The sequence below is a fragment of the Dipodomys ordii genome, unplaced genomic scaffold (assembly GCF_000151885.1).
Source record: "Dipodomys ordii isolate 6190 unplaced genomic scaffold, Dord_2.0 Scaffold4, whole genome shotgun sequence".
Taxonomy (NCBI): domain Eukaryota; kingdom Metazoa; phylum Chordata; class Mammalia; order Rodentia; family Heteromyidae; genus Dipodomys; species Dipodomys ordii.
In genome coordinates, this window is record NW_012267220.1 from 33178417 (window position 1) to 33196285 (window position 17869).

Consider the following 17869-nt stretch of genomic DNA (forward strand, 5'->3'; position numbering starts at 1 on the left):
GACCGTGAGACTCCTATCTCCAATAAACCACCAGAAAACCGGAAGTGGCGCTGTAGCTCAAGGGGTAGAGCGCTCGCCTTGAGCTGAAGAGCTGAAGGACAGCGCCCAGGCCCAGAGTTCAGGCCCCACGACCGACAAAAAAAAAAAAAAAAAGAACATCTTTTCTACTTTCTCCTTCTGGCAGCCCTGTGAAACAACTACTGGCTTGTTTCATCTGTCTTTGATAACCTGTCTTCACAAAAGTCACCCTGTCCACTGTCTTATGGAGCATTCTGGACAATTTCTTTAGTCTCTTCCATTTCACCAATTCTGTCATCAGTGTGTTGAATCTGCTATTTAATCCACTGGGCTTTCAATGTCAGAAACTGTATTTTTTATGTTTACATATTGTCTCGTGCTCATTTTTATCTATTCTTTAAAAATAATGTCTTGTACTATTCTTAAGAATATCTTTTTGTTTTTAAAAATCATTTAAAAATACTAACTTTGGCCAGGCACCAGTGGCTCATACCTGTAATCCTAGCTACTCATGAGTCTGAGATCTGAGGATCATAGTTTGAAGCCTACGTGGGCAGGAAAAGTCCCTAAGACTCATCTCCAATTAATCATTAAAAACTTGGAAGTAGAGCTGTGACTCATGTGGTAGAGTGGTAACCTTCAGCAAAAAAACTCAAGGGTATCACTCAGGCCTTGAGCTCAAGCCCCAGGACTGGCACAAAAACAAAACAAAACAAAAAAGAGGCCCACAAATTTTGAACTATAATCCTAGCTACTTGGGAGGCAGAGGTCAGGAGATCACTATTCAAGGCCAGTTCAGACATAAAGGTTCAGGAGACTACATTTCAACCAATGGGTGGGTGTGGTGAAGTGTGTCTGTTGTCCCAGCTACTGGGGAAGCACAAAAGCTGGGCACAATGGAATACGCCTATCATTCCAAGCAACATGGAGAAATAGAATGACTGCAGCCCAGGCTAGCCTGGGCATTAAGTTAGACCTGACCTTTAATTTTCTACCATGGAAAGATTTAGAGAGTTTAATCCTGCTGTTTATTTTGACTGCTGACTATATTATAGGTGGTAGATTATAGCTCTCTGTTTATAGTTTGGAACTGTGAGCTGGGCTTTATTTTTTCCTGTGGGAATGCTCTGGGACCTGTAGTGTTGATGCTTTAGAGAAGTTTTATATTTTCTTATCCAGGCATTCTAGGGCTATCATTGGCTAAGATTTGATTTTTGTTACTTTTTTGGAGGGGTCCGGTCGTGGGGCCTGAACTCTGGGCCTAGGCGCTGTCCCTCAGCTCTTCACCTCAAGGCTAGCGCTCTACCACTTCAGCCACAGCGCCACCTCCGGCTTTTTTCTTTTTGCTTATGTGGTGCTGAGGAATCGAACCCAGGGCCTCAGGCATGCAAGGCAAGTGCTCTACCACTGAGCCATCTTCCCAGACCGATTTTTGTTACTTTTTTGACTTGAAGATTCCCTTCTGAAGTAGACAGTGGACATTCTGGCCCCAAACTTATATGAAGCACATGACCTGGGTTTGCAGTTTACATGGGGGTTGACTTTTCCCCAAGGGTGAAGTTTTGTTTGATATCTTCCTGTTCACTGTCTGGCTTTTCTTAGTGCAGCTGTGGTGTATGTGAGAACTCAGTTTCAACCCCTCCTCTCACCCAAGTTGGAAGTATCTCTCTTGTGCTCACATGGGTGCTGACACTCAAGTGTGTGTTAGTTTTTTGTTTTTGTTTTGTTTCATTGTTATGGCAGTAGCCATTCCTGTGTCTTTGTTTCAGCATTTTGTTTTTCCCATTCCCCTCCCCAAATTAGATAAATGTATATATATACAAGATGCAGGGTATCAAAACCAAAAACAGTGACAACAGGAGATATGCCATAGGGGGAAGAACATACAAAAGAAACAAAAAAATCACATAATACATTAAAAAACAACAAAGAAAAAGCTCTTGTGCTAAGGGTTTCTATGCTGTTTCTTATGCCTTTTACTACACTCTATGAAGATTCCAGGATCACACTGAAGGAACTTCCCCTTTTCCCCCTTTCTGCCTCCTTGAGGCTTTTGCCACCCTGAGATCACTGTCCCTAAAGTCTTTAAAGTGAATGACATGGCATTCCTCACCCTTTCAGAGCACACACACTGGTCTCAGGCTCAGACAAGCATTTACTTTAGATAATCAGTATTCCTCTCTTCTCCAACATCATCTGTCATCCCCTCTAGTCCCCAAACTGAATACTTCAACCTCCTGAGCCTCAGGAGCTCACTGAGATGTGAACAGAATTTCACAGAGAGATGCATATACCTTCCATATTCCAGAAGTCCATTTTCATGGCCACTGTGATTCCCAAATACTCTGTACTTTAAACTCCTTGCCTATAAAAAATAAGATGCCTATAAATTTAATCTCCTTGCCTATATATAAAAAAAGTTCTTCCTGATAGGTGACTATAGGAATCAAATGAGAGAATATGTTTTAGATGCCTAGCCAATTAGTGTCTCTGTCAATCAATTTCCCTCCCCTGCCCTCCACTTTCACTGTGCTACAAATCAGGCTTAATTCTGGCTTGGGCCTCCTGTCCTTCTGGTAGATGGAGCTCTGCAATTCCTTCCTCCAACGTGTCCATTTCCTAGGCAGCTGTCACAAATCACTACAGATTTGGTGGCTTGAAATATGATCTCTCTCCTCTCATTCTCTCTCTTCCTTCCTCACCCCACTTTAGCTTAGGGACACATCCTCTAGTGGCTGCCTCTGTGGCTACCTTGTCTGCATTTCTCGTATCTGATCTCTCTCAGTAAGGACAAAACATGGCACTTAGGACCAATCTGGGTGGTCCAGGGCATCTCTCCTAATACGTCACTAGGTCCTTAATTTCTCTACTATATAATGAAGCATTGGCAAGGTTTCAAGGATTAGATGTGGGCATCTTTTGAGGGTCCATTGCTTGGCCTACCACACCTGCCTTCTACCATATCTACCTTCTACTCCTATGGAATCTGTTTTGCCCCTCTCTCCTTTCCTTTCCTTTCTTTTCCTTTCCATCTTTCTTCCCTTCCCTTTACTTTCCTTCTTTTCTCTTCCCCTTCCTCTTTCTTTTCTATCCCCAATGCTCCTGATTTCAGCCTCCCAAGTAGCTGGAATTACAGGCAGGGGGTGCTGGTCTCCTGGCTTCTTCTTTTTATTTTTATTGCTTTTCTTTCGCATGTGAGTTGGGTTGGATAAGGAGTGCAATAAATGAGAGAAGGTGGAGGGATCCAATATTAGACTTGATTGTGGGGGCCCTGGGACAGTGGAAAGGGCAGATTTGCCTCCATTTAGTCAACATAGCTACCAATGCAGCCCTGAATCAGAACCAGCTAAGGAGAGAAGAGAACATGCACTTGGTTCTTGCTGTGGGGAGTGGGTAGGGCACAGTGTCTCACTAAACCAGGTAGCAGGCCACAGATAGCAGATGATATGATTGACCAGATGATGCTATTGCTTTCTTATGATACTTAGAACTTCCTGGACCACTTGTAATCTGACTAGTGTCTCAGAAGGTAGCTGGGAGGAACTTCTCACATTTTCACAAATGATGAGAAGGTCCATAGTGTATTCTTCCTGGACTTGGTCCCATAGGAGCCCAAGGCTCTCCTGAAGCACCCACACTATTAGCATAGACCCATCGGGGAGGTGACTTGTGCTTTGAGACCTTTGAACGTGGCTGCCCTGAGCCCCCACACATGTTGTATGCAGTAAGTATGACTCAACTCTCAGATCTCAGCTTCCTGAGTAGCTAGGATTACAGGCATGAGCCACCCATGCCCTGTTCTCCTTTAGCTCTCTTGCTCAAGACTGGCCTTCTACCAGTTGAACCATACCTCCTCTTCCAGATTTTTGGTAGTTAATTATTGATATGCATCTCTAGAATTTTCTTACATGGTCTGGCCTTGCACAACAATCTACTCAGCCTTCTTAGTAGCTAGGATTACGGGTGTGAGCCACCAACCATCTTTTTAAAGGACCAGTTACATGTGTCTGTCTTCATTCACATACAATCTGCTATTTCTCCTTCCCTTGGTGCTTGGCTCTTGGACTTCCTCTTGGGGTTCCATATCTACTACTTGGTACAGATGCTTTCTATTAGTCTTCTAGGACAAAGTACTCTGTTTCTACTGTCTCACATAAATATTTCCCTGGTCTAGTACAGTCTCCCTAGCCAGTGCCCTCCTGGGAGTTGCCTATGGATGGTGGGGTCCACACACGGCCAATCTTCCTGGCACTATTTTCTCCTTCAGACCTGCTCCTTAACCTGAATCCCTTCTCTTGGTTCAGAAACTCTTCTTTGCTTTCATTCCTGATTTCAGTTCATTTTAACAAAATGTTGACATAGTCCTAAGCTATATCCTCCAGTCTATGGAATCTGCCCTTTCTGGCCTCATGCTGTGTCTTAGTTCAGAATTATCATTTCACCCAGACTATTGCTTTTTTTATTCTTAGTGTCTCTGATGTCTGTCTTATTTCATCCAGCCCGTAGTGCCGTTTTTATATCGCCACCTGCATGGAATCCAAAATGCACACTTGACTCTATTTCCTCACTGGAACTATTTAAATAAATCCCTAATTGCTGTGAAGTGCAGGCCAAGAGCCTTTGATTATGGAGATTCATCTTGCTCTGATGGCCACTTTACGCTCAGGCCTCATTCCCCTTCAATTTTCTATAACCTGGGCACCAGTCTATCCAGCCCTTTGCTGTGGTTACCTTGGCATCTCAGGCCAATGTCAACTGAATGCTTGGTGCCCACTGTGGCAGTGGGACCTTTAAGAGATGACTGGTGCCCGTGGCTTATGCCTGTATTCCTTCTCAGGAGGCTGAAATCTGAGATTCAAAGCTTGCCTAGGTGGAAAAGTCTGTGAGACTCTTATCTCCAATTAATCACCAATTAATCACATTAAGCTATGGCTTAAAGTGGTAGAGCACTAGCTTTGAGCTGAAGAGCTGAGGGACAGCACTGAGACCCAGAGTTCAAGCCCCACAACTGATGTGAGAGAGAGAGAGAGAGAGAAAGAGAGGGGGGAGAGAGAGGGAGAGAAGAAGAGGGAGAGGGAGAGGAGGGAGGACTGGGTTATAGGGCTCCAACCTCATGAACTCAGGAGGCCTGGTTAGGCCTCTTAAGATTGCTCATGTCTCTTAGCAGGGTGTTTTGTCTCATGGGAGCTGGCTAGCACTACTGTTTCTGCAGGGTAGATAAACTTGTCTGCTTACTTCTCTCACATGTACTCTTGCCACATGATACTCTCCTCCATGAGGTGACACAGCATGAAGAACTCATCTAAAATCTAGAAGGATGATACTTCATGTCTTCGGACCTCCAGAAATTGGAGCAAGTAAACCTCCATTCTTTTTATACCTCCAACCTCAGAAATTTTGTTTAGCAACACAAAATGAACTAAGATATGTGTGTGTGTGTGTGTGTGTGTGTGTGTGTGTGTTTGTTTGTTCTGGTGCTTGAACTCAGGGCCTGGGAGTTGTCCCTGAGCTTATTTTGCTCAAGGCTAGTGCTCTACCAGTTGAGGCATAGTTCCATTTCTAACTTTTTACTAGTTATTTGGAGACTTTGCTGCATAGGCGAACACTGAACTCAGATCCTCAAGTCTTAGCCTCCTGATTAGCTAGGATTACAAGTGTGAACCACCAGCACTTGTCTTCCCTTTTAATATGGTGTTTCTCCTGTCCCATATTTTTCTTCTAAGACTTGTGACTTTTCTATCAAAGGATCCTCAATAGTCCTTTATAACACAGATCCAGTGTCATCTAGAAAGCATCAAAGTAGAGTCACTCATGTCTTTTGTTTTTGTTTCTTGAGAGTGTTTTGCTATGTAGCCCAGGCTGGCCTTGAACTCAGTCCTCCTGTCTCAACTTTCCAGGTGCTGGGGTTGCAGTTATACTCCATCATACCTTGTTTTATTCATGTCTTGATGGGAAAGGAGCTTCAGTGACTTTTTTTTCATTCTTTATTGAATCATATTGTATTTGAATTTTCTAGAAATAATACGTTGTTACAATTTTAAAAACCAACATACAATAAAAATGGCCTTGACACCCTCTCTATGAGGACTTTACTGAAACACTACTGAAAACTTTGTTTGCTTTCCAGGAATTAATTATATCCTCTGATAGTCTGTCGGGGCACTTGTCCATATACTACTTTCTTAAGTGATTCTAGAAAATCCTGCTTTGTTTTATATCTCTTCCTAGCTAATCATAAACAATTGAGGGCTAGGAACTATGACTCATCCAATTCAGTACTTCAACACCCAGGACCATGTTTACTACATAGGAAGTACTCAATAAATGTTAATGGGTTGGAATGGAATTGTCCAAGGTCACTTAACTAATTGGTGGCAGAGCCTAGATTAAAATCCAGACTTCCTGATCCCCACTCCACTATGATGCTCCCATCTCATCATACTGATGTACACGACTAGCAGGTGGGACCAGCCTGAGAGGTGTTTCAGGAGGCAGCATGAGTAGAGGATGGAGTGTTAACCTGTTCCTCTACTGGTAAAACGAGGAGCTGCCCAAAGAGGAAAGGAATTGTTATTGACATGTCAGTCACTACTTAACTTCCATTTTTAACAAACAAGGTTATAAATTACTACAAGTGTGTCTGCTGTTGTCCCAAAAACATCAGAAAAGGTCTCAGCCTTTTACTCGGTGGTGCTTGAGGCCAACAGGTGAGAGTCTCTCCTCATTCCTTGGAGTTGATCCTCTATCCACCTTCCAAGGGACTCACGCTGTGTGCAAGGCCCAGACATGGGCCTCAGGGAGCCCTCCTCACTGCGGGAGTCCCTGAGGAGATAAGGTGGACATAACTGTGAAAATAACACCCCAGTGCTCTCTCAAGCGATGTTCTGGAACAGAAAAGATCACAGGAGTTACAAAACAATATTTTAACCAAAAGTCAGAAGGTGAACAAATCACCTGCAAAATAAAACAAAAATAAAAATGGAAAATAGAAGAAATTTTTGAAAGAGGAAAAAAAGGGAAAGAAAATCAGAGGACAAATGCTAGGGCTCAATATTCAAACAAGAGTAGATCTAAAAGGAGAGAACAAAGCTAATAGAATACAGAAATCACAGATGAAATAACTCAGTCTCTCCAACTCTAGGGCTTGTGTTTCCTAAAGGAAATCCTACTGAGTGCTGGAGAATAGGAGCTTCACCAAGCGTATTGCCATGATGTTGGGATTAAGAACAATATCTACAAGGGGGGGGGGGGAATGAGAGAAAGAGAAAGAGAAAAAGAAATATTCCTGAATTTTATAAAGCATCAATATAGCTTTTTAACTTAGAAAGTTTGAATATACAGAAGCAATACCTTTATATTTCGGAGGGAAAAATCAAGCACTGATGGTTCACACCTGTTACCCTAGCTACTCAAAAGGCTGAGATCTGAGAATCATGGTTCAAAGCCAGCCTGGGCAGAAAAGTCCATGAGACTGTCATGTCCAATTGATTACAAAAACAAACAAACAAACAACAACAACAAAAAACAAAGCTAGAAGTTGCACTGTGACTCAAGAGGTAAAGTGTTAACATTGAGGAAAAAACCTCCAGGCCAGCACTCAGGCCCTGAGTTCAAGCTCTGGGACCAACACACACACACACACACACACACACACACACACACACACACACACCAAGACATTAAATCCAATTTAAGAGTGGAAACCTCCAAAATGATAGGGCAGGGTGAGGAGGATCGATTTCAACTATTGTGAGGAGAACAATAATTTGGGGATTATTTGGGCTTGAATTAGTGATAAGCACTTAAAAATTAAGGAAATGAAAAAAAGATAGTTGGGGCTGGAGGCGTAGCTCAGTGGTAGAGCACATGCTTAGTGTGCTTCAACCCTGCAAATAATAACAATGATAATCTAAAGAAGCTAATCATATTTATATTGGTATAGCCAAATTATAATTGCACTGGGAAGATGAGGTGGCTTGGAAGTGTGATTTTTAGGGGCTCAGTGATGGTGGAGTGAAATGGGGAAACCTTATTATTCATGGTGGATATCAATATGTAGTGAATCAAATCAAGATGTAGTGGAAGAAAATTTAGAAGCATGAGGATAAATGCCATATGAACCAGCATCAAGTCTTGAATCTATGGTTTCTGGGAAGTAATAAAAAAAAAAGACACTAGGAAGTGGAGGTGTGTGGGTCAAGTGGTAGTGTTAAGCAAGAGTAAAAAAGTCAAGCAAGAGCATAAGTCCCTGAGTTCAATCACCATTAGAAAAAGAAGGAGGAGAAGGAGGAGGGAAGGGGAAGTGAAAGGGGAAGAGGAAGGGGAAGAGGAAGAGGAAGTGGAAGTGGAAGGGGAAGGGGAAGAGGGAGGGGAAGGGGAAGGGGAAGGGAAGGGAAAGGATGAGAAGGGAAGGGGAAGGGAAGGGAAGGAGAAGGGAAGGGAAGGGAAGGGAATGGAAGGGAAGGAAAGGGAAGGGAAGGGAAGGGAAGGAAAGGGAAGGGAAGGGAAGTAATAAGAAATAAGACACTGGGAGTCAGTGTTTGGTTGGTCATGGTTTTAAACATGCTTTGCAGGGAGGAAGGCTAACTCACTGGTAAAGTGTGGGCACGGTTTCATCCCTAGCACCACACACACACAAATCAGTAAATAGATCATTAAATAGGCTTTGTAGAATTATCTCTTTCAAGCCTCCTTTTGTGCCCTGAGGGGAGTATATCCTGGGACCTCAGAAACAGAAGGCTGGGGCCACAGCTCCAGCTGTCTTAAAATGGTCTAGTGTGAGGTCTCAGCTTCAGGATTTTGAAATATTTTTTTCCAGCTGAATCTAAATTTTGGCATGTTTGAGAACAACTTCGATAGAAATAGACTTACTTTGAGAAATAACCATATAGAAATAAGACACAATGGCTGGTTCTGGCCCTCTGTCCATAGATGTTAAAACTCCTCATGAGGGCTGAAAAGAACTCTGGAAGAATGCCCTTGCTGCTCAAGGCAGCGCTTTTCCCCATTTAAGCCTTCAGAGTTTGATCCTTATCCACCAAGAAAGTCACACTTCATGTCAACCTGAAACGTCTTAGGTAGAGAAGAGCCTGTCATTTGGGGATTCTTGGGAGATGCCAGAGGACATGTGAATAACGTGCATCAGATTCTCACTTAGGAGGTCAAAGGGCAGAGGTCATAAGAGTACTAAGACCCTGAGATGAGGGGGAAAAGGAGGAGACCTGAGACAGGGGAGACAAGAGAGCAGACAGTTGAAATAAACATGTCAAATTTAACTACTTTTTTTCTCTCAGTACCAGGGTTTGAACTCAGAACTTTGTGCTCCCTTGGCTCACTGTCAGGGTTGGTACACTACCACTTGAACCACATATCCCTGTTCACTTTTGTGTGTGTGTGTGTGTGTGTGTGTGTGTGTGTGTGTGTGTATGTGTGCTGATCCTGGGCTTGAACTCAGGGCCTACATGCTGTCCCTGGGCTTTTTTGCTCAAGGCTAGCACTCAACCACTTGAAACATAGCTACACTTCTGGCTTTTTTTTGTGATTAATTGGAGATAAAAGTCTCATAGGCTTTACTGTCCAGGCTGGCTTTGAACAGCAGATCCTCAGATCTCAGCCTCCTGAATCACTAGTACCCAGTTTCAAATACTTTTAATATAATCAAAGACAAATATCATCTTCCTCTATTCATTCTCTGAGAAAAACTAAATGTGAGGAGCATGGTGGTAAAAACTCATAGCCTCAGCACTTGGGAGGCTAAGGAAGTGGATTAACAGATAAAAGCCAGCCTGGGTTACGTTGCGAAACCCAGTCTCAAAAAGTAGCAAAGCAGAAATAAAGAGATGGAGAAAGAAAGACACAGAGAGAAAGCAGAGAGAGAAACAAATATACAAGGAGGGAGGGAGGAGGGAGAGAAGGGAAGAAAGGAAGGAAAAGTGGGTCCTCTTTCTTCTGGTCTGTGTGTCAAGAATTGCTGTGTTCTGCACCCTGAAAGAGCAGGCTGTGACCTCTGGTTCACCCCAGAGCAAAGGTGTTACTGTCCTGCAATCCTTCCTATTCCCCCCCCCCAACAGGTTTCTTTTTCCTTCTGCTGTTGGCCTCCCCTGGGTACTGGGGGCCTCGCTGTCATTCCCCATACTGTGGATTGTTACCTCCTTTGATTTGCTGGTGTTTGAACCAGGTGCTGTCTGTCTTGTAGCATTTAATGCTCTGAAAGGTTGAAGGATGGCTCTAAGAAGGCAAAATCATATTGTGCTTTGTGCCCTTTAGAGCAAATTCTCCTGTCTGCACTTGCACAACACAAAGAGATTGATGAATGGAGAAGTATATTTGTGGTGGCTGGAAGCTGCCTGTCTCCTGAAAAATGCCAACACATCCCAGCCATCACTGGGAATCTGCAGGTACAAGTATACCCTCTCCTTTCTGTACAAAGCTGTCTCTTCTCTGTCCTACATCATACATCTGGGCAAGCTTGAGTCCTTTCCCCACAATCAGGGTACCTTTCCTCATGGCGAGTAAATGCCTGGAAATGAGTAGATAAGCTCATGAGAGGTCGCTTGGAAAATAAATGAAAAAGTGAATTATCTGTATATCTTGGGTAATTCCCCGCCATCTAATTTAATTTACATTTTCAGACATAATGAGGATAGGATTGACCAAACAAAGTCACCATTCAAATGCTTCCATTAATGTTTTAAAAATTCAACACAAAGATAACTATGAAAAAGAATCCCACTCAGATGAATGAAGCTGAGGTGTCCACACATATTTTGTCTGCCATGGAAATGGATCACTCTGCTCAATGTAAGACAGTTGTGTGTATGTGTGTGTAGGGGGAGGTTGTTTTGTTTGTGCTGAGCTTGAATTCAGGGCCTGGGCACCCTAGTGCTCTACCACTTGATCCATAGTTCAACTTCTGGGTCTTTTTTTTTTTTATAATTAATTGAAGGTAAGATTCTCACAGACTTTCCTGCTCAGGTTTGCATCAAACCTTGATCCTCAGATCTTAGCTTCCTGAGTATCTAGGATTATAGGTGTAAGCCACTGGTACCTGAGTAAAAGTTCTATTTTGAGCTGGGGATGTGCCTCAGAGACAGGGCACTTGAGTAGCATGTGCAATGCCCTGGGATCATCCTTAGTACTACAAAATCACACCAAAGAAAGCTACCAAGCCAAGTCATGTTGCCCCCTCTGAAACCTAAGACACCATTTTATTCAGTTATGAGGACACACTAAGCAATCAATATTAGAGACATTTTTACAAACAAGCCTGACAGACAAAACTAACTCCTAATATAGTACCTGGTACAGGAACAAAACCACTGAATAAACATTTTTATTAGCATATTATTTTATCAGGAAAGTATTAGATGAGGGCTAGTGCTCTGGTTAGCCACTGTATATAGCCAGTGGCCCGAGGATTCATAGCTCATGGTTTGCTTAGTTAGAAAAGACATGGCAAAAACAAACAAACAAAAATGAGGAAACAACATAATTTTAGTGGGTAGAAAGTGGAGAGATGCTGAGCTGTGTTCTGAAGGAAGGGAAGGCAGGCACCAGAGGGAACCAAGGGTCCAAGAGATTTCTCAGGCAGAGTGCTGTGTGGATAAACATAAAGGTGTGAGAACATTTGGGAAATGATGGCAGGAGAAGGTGTGGTCTTCAGAGGAGTAGACTGACTGGAAAGGAAGTGGGAGTCAAATACTGAACAGTTGGAAGTGCCACTTTGAGTCTGGACCATCTGCAATGGGCTGGAAAAGAGGCTTTTTGATAGTATTTGGTTGAGTATTTGCTAGGAGATCCAGGGGAAGCTGTTAAGTGAGCACAGACATTAAGGCTATCTGCAGATTAATGGTCAATCTTGGAATCGATAAGAGATTACAGGGAACAGATTGGATAATAGATTCATAATCCAAAGGAACCAATAATCTGTGGTCTAGGCAGATGGTGGAGATAAAGAAGGAAGAAACTAAGGAAGGAGGTGTTTTAGGCAGACAGGGTCTGGGGTTGACAGGGTGGAAATAGGCTAGTGTTAACAACTTCCTTGATCCTTGATCAAAGTGCACTTGGTCTGAGCATGGGTGTGTACAGTGAACTCCACAGAGGATCCTTAGGCATGAGTGAGGAGAGGATGTGTACCAACCATTTGTGTTTGGGCACAAAGCAGGGAAGTGACAGTGCTTTGGTAAGAACAGATGCCACAACTCGCTGGGCAGGGGTAACTCCAGATGAGAAGCTGGTTTGGAATTGGAGCCTGGACAAAGGTGGTCTCCAAGCATCTGTTCCTCTGACTGGTATATAGTTGCATCCTACTCAGCCTTCCCCTAGTGTGGAGCTCTGTGTTCTGAAAATGGCAATGTGTGGGTTGCTATCAAAGCCAGGCAGAGGACAGTGTACTGAGAAGCCGGGCACTGGTGGCTCACTACAATCCTACCTACTCAGGAAGCTGAGATCTGAGAGTCATGACTGGAAGCCAGCCCCAGAAAGGAAAGTCTGTGAGACACGTACCTCCAAAGAAGTACCAGAAAGCTGAAAGTGAAGCTGTGGGTCAAGTATGGCCTTGAGTGGATACAAGCTAAGGGATAGAGCCAAGATACTAGGTTTAAGTCCAAGTACCAGCACTAAAGAGAAGGATGAGGAAGAGGAAGACAGTGGGGGTGTGTCCTGAACAAACTGGAAGGACTGTGAACTAGCAGCCTCTGATCCATTCCTCACTGTTGGGTAGATAGGAGCAAATTGCTTAAACACCCTGAGCTTCAAATTGGCTATGGCGAATGTATTCTGGGGAAGGAAAGTTTATAGCATGGATGAAAAGCCCAGAGTGACAAGGATGTTACAACAAGAAGCTGCAAATCTTAGTATTATTTCGTATGCATGATCCTTTAAATAGTAGACAACAGAAAGGCCAGTGGAGGCTCTTGGAGCATCAGGCAGGAACTCCAGCCTTGACCTGGAATGTAGCTAAATATATGTGTCAAACTTCATTGAGCCATGTCTAAAGTTTGTGCATTTCAGGTCATGTAAATTATGCTACAATTTTTTAAAAAGAAGATTAAAAAATATAAGCAGAGAGTGGTCAGCTGTGTTTGGGTTTGTGGTACAGAGAGGTAGCCAAGGCCATGAAAAAGCCACTGATCAGGGCCAAGCCTAGGGCCCAGGGGATCCTGCATCAGAAGGCCCTTCTCATGTTCCTTCTTGGAAGCTAGTATAGTCCTCTCTAATTCTTCAGGACCTGCTGGTTTCAATGCATTTGGGAAACAATTTTTTTTTTTTTTGGCTTTCAGAAGCAAACAGGAAGACCTAAGCTGAGAGGCAGAGGAGCCTTAAAACTATGCTAAATAATGATGGAAAACACAGCCCTGAGCAAATGCGGAGGATAGTCTCTGGTTGTTCCTGGAGACCTGAGAATCTGGAAAGCAGTTTGCCACAAGCTGGGAAGCCGTGCACGAATTGGTGTGTCTGCAGCCATGCTTCTGGGAAGTTGTGTGCTGATTGGTGGATCTGCAGAGCTGCTTCTGTGGCCAAACATCTGTGCCAGAGTCTCAGGCCTGTATCCAGGGCTCTCCGGATAGCACTGACTCACCCTTGACACCCAACGTCATTTCCAGCCAGCTCCCTGGACAGTATTCTCTCTTCAGAGACGGGTGGGGTCAAGGTGGCCATGTCTCAGTGATCTCAACTGCCCCCCAACCGGGAGGGGGGCACAAAAACATAGTTTCCTTCTAGGCCATATGACATGGTAGACCAGAATACTGTTATCCCAGTTTACAGGACAGATACTACAAACCTCTTTCCGAAGGGCCCAGGCAAGGAGCTTGGAACCTCAGCAACCACCCTTTCTACAAAGAACCCTGGAGGTAGATGCTCATTTCCACCTATCGTGAGGCTGGGTGGTACAGAACCCTGTGGAGGGTAACAGAAAGTGAGGGGTGAGAGAATTCAGCTTTCTCCAGAAGACAGGAACCTGGAAAATGATCCTACTGCTGTCTCTCCTGAGAGCCACTGGAGGGGGAATTTTAAATTCTCCTTTATGGTTGCTATAATTAAGACAATAACTCAAATGCTTTAGAAAAGCAGTTGGCATGAGAAGTCAAGGACCTCAGCCATCTGAGTATTCACCGTGCCTTCCCACATATCCTGACAACGAGAGAAAGAAAGCTGTTTAGATAAAGCAATCTCAGAAAACATTGCCAGTGAATGGAGGACAGGCAGAGCAGATAATGGAGCTTGAATTTGATTGTGGCAGAAAGCCAGCTTATGGCCCCACCAGGAAAGTCACTTTTGACATTCCAAGGCTTTTCCTCTAGGCCTCCTCACAAACAATGTAACAGCAACCCTTTGAATTAGCTCAGAAATATTGACTCCTCTTTGTCCTGGGAGCTTTCAGAATCTAGGGGGCTTTTTCTGGGTCACAGCAGGTCCTTGCTTTCTCCTCTGACAGGCTAAAGGGCTTAGCTCTTCTTTTATTACCAGAATGTGAATCCTATAATCACTTCACTCTTGTTGAGTTGGCTGACCCCCTCGAAATGATGGTGTATGTCAGAGAAATACCTTGAGCTTCAATGGAATTTAGGATGATGTGGCGGGGGGAGGGGGAGAAGGGTACAACTAATTTAAAATCAACTGAGCCCCAAAGGGATAATGGATCAGTACCTGGCTCCCCCATTCAGAGGACCCCCCCCAATAATACCAGTGTAGTTGCTGTGCCTTGCTCACGTTCCATCTCTTTAGATTCAAGTGCTTCTAGCTCTTAAATTCAACCAATAGGAGTTTACACACAAGCACACTTAAGCACGCCTGCACACATGCAGCCTCCCATATTTGTCCACCTTTCACAACAGGTGAGGATTGCACTAAATATCCTAAGCGTCCACATGCAAATTTTTGCAAAGATTAGCCTCAAAATGATAAAGTGCATGAAGTTTTAACTGCTATCAGGTCTCTGGGTTGTGGTGATTATAGATGAATGAGCTTTACTGCGCCTTCTTGTTTTCTTTTCTGACTTGATAACCCAGTTCAAAGGCAAGGTTTTAAATCTTTGCAGAGGAAGGTTAACAAAATGCCCAATGTTTCCATTTGTCCACAGTTAGCTGCCTGTAAAACATGCCCAAAATTATCTCTAATTCCAAGCATTCTCTACACAATCAACTTCTCCAATAAAATCATTCTAAAATCTTTCTTGATTCTGCTTTTAATAAAGCACATTTTCAGAGGATATGAATTCCAGATTTGATTTCAGACTCTGGGGATGTATATTCCTCTTCTGGAACTTGTATATCCGGTACTGGAATGAAAAAAAACGCAGGGGAGGGGGAAAAGGGGGAGAGAGTCCTTAGCATAACAGGCATTCCTTGTATTTCTTGTGTCTTTTACATGCCGAGAAAGTCAGGGAGAGAGATAAGTTGAAGCTCAGCATCTGGTTAAAGTCAGGTAAGGAACACTCTGGGGGAAAACCCTTAAGTAGGTTGCCAACGTCTTTCTCTTTTGAATGTGGTTTTACAGATGAGTGCGAACTGCAGCCAGTAAAGGTTGCAGTCTTAGGTGATACTTGGGAGAAAAAACCAACAGAAAAGAAACACCTTGTTCCATCGTGATCCAATGAGCTCTGTTCCATGGAGAATATTTGGCATAATGAAAGGAACACAGAGTGATGCCACCCCCAGATGTGGTTGCACCGCAGAATTTTCCTGCATGAAGGCTGGAAGAAATGACTGGAGCTATGGAACACCGGAAGCTCTGAGCTACGACACCTCCACCCAGGTTCCGTGGGCACCTCTGCAGATCTGCAGGAGGATGAGAACACTGTAGCTGGGATGGGAAGCTTTGGCCCCTGTTGGGTTTTTATTACCCAGGTGCCTTTGACCATGGATGGAACTCATGCTGAAACTTGATTTTTGCAGATCTACTCATCCTACTAGTCTTCCAGATGAGTCCTTTCCTGAACTTAGGAAGATCAGGGTGGATGTTGTCGGCTCATACCCATAATCCCAGCTATTCAGGAGGCTGAGATTTGAGGATCAAGTTTCCAAGCCATCCTGGGACAAAAAAGTCCATGCAATTCTTATCTCCAGTTAACCATCAAAATGCCAGAAGTGGAGTAATGGCTTAAGTGGTAGAGTGTTTGCCTTGAGCAAAAAAACTAAGGGCCAGCACTCAGGCCCTGAGTTCAAGCCACAGTATCAGACAGAACAAAACAAACAAACAGAAACGCCAGATGGATTAGATGATAGATTAGATGACAGGATCGCCAAAGCAGGCATTCCGTTGTAAAAGTGGAGCATAGAGGGCTAAGAGACATCGTCTGATTGTCCTATTACCCCCATTTCACTGTGATGTGGGGTTCAACCCAACCCTCAGTCCATCCTGTGTTCTGACAGAGTTTTCTTTCCATAACTCAGGCTCTTTTGTAGCAAATGTCCAGGGTTTCAAGGCCCCTCTCACCTTCTCTCACCAAGATAGTCCTGTACATACAAGGAGAGAGCCAGGCTTCATTCCAGATGAAATTTTCTGGATTGTCTTCGTGTCTGTTGAAGGGTGGTTCATCTGAGCTGCTCCCTGGACTAGTGACCACTGATGTACATGTGACCTATTCCTGGCACTCTGCCCATGTTTGCTGAAGATTATGGGTTGGGTGGTTTGTGGTGGTGCATTTTCTCTCTCCTGGCTGAGTCAGAGCCCAGCCTCCTTTTATCCTACCCTCTTTACCCTCTCTCCCTCCTGCCACCCCCCCCCTCCCCGGATTGTGGGTTCCTTGACTCTGGTTATGACTCCAGTGAGGTCAGGACTCTGGAAATTTGTTTTATAGCCCTTGGCCATAGCACCATCTTGCCCCTACCACAGGCATCCCTCTCTGGTAAGTTCTCCAGCCAAACTCAACCAGCATCCATGCTCCACCCTTTGAAGGATCTTCAGGAGACCCAACTTCTTTCCACACCACACAGGAACAGAGGGTAACTTTCCCAAGATAACTTGAGCCCTTCCACTACCTAACCTCACTGTGCTGCTGCGTTGACTGTGATGTGGCCACTTCCCAGGCTGGTGTGTAGAGCCTATGTGGAAACACAGAGCCCTAAAGATGAGATGAAGAGAAAGGCCACTGGTGACTTAAACGTATCTCACACATCTTCCCCACTGAGGCAGCACAGATGGAAGATCAAGATCAGTGTGTCCCTCTGGCATGGGCCTCCCTGCTCCTCCTCATGGTCCTTTGAGGCCAGGAGTGAACAAACTTCCTGCCTCTACAATTTATCATTCTCTTCTTATCCTGCTGGCCTAGTTGTTACAGATAGAGCCAGGACTTACAAGCATGGAAACAACTGTGGCCTGCCTCCCTATAGACTTGTTTCTCCATATGTTACATAAGTGCTAAAGAAGTATAGAAAAATCATCTCTGTGTGTGTGTGTGTGTGTGTGTGTGTGTGTGTGTGTGTGTGTTGGTACTTGGGCTTAAACACAGGGCCTGGGAAATGCTTCTTAGCTTTTTCACTCACTTGAACCACAGCTTTACTTCTGGCTTTTTGGTAATTAATTGGAGATGAGTGTCACAGACTTTTTGCCTAAGCTGGCTTCTAACTGCAATCCTCAGATCTCAGCCTTCTGAGTAGCTAGGATTACAGTTGTGACCCACTAGATGGGTAGCTAGGAAATAATCTTTCTTGACACAGCTTAACTGTTGCAACTATTAATTTCTACAAAAATCCTAATCTAAAATATGTCTCTAGCACAATGAATGAAGGAGTGGGTCAGTAAAGCACATCAGTATTATTCAGGAGATGTTATCTCTATGTCCAGCAGATGAATTTTGAAACTTCTTCCAATTTAAAAGGATTGGAGCCAGATGCTGGTGGCTCACACT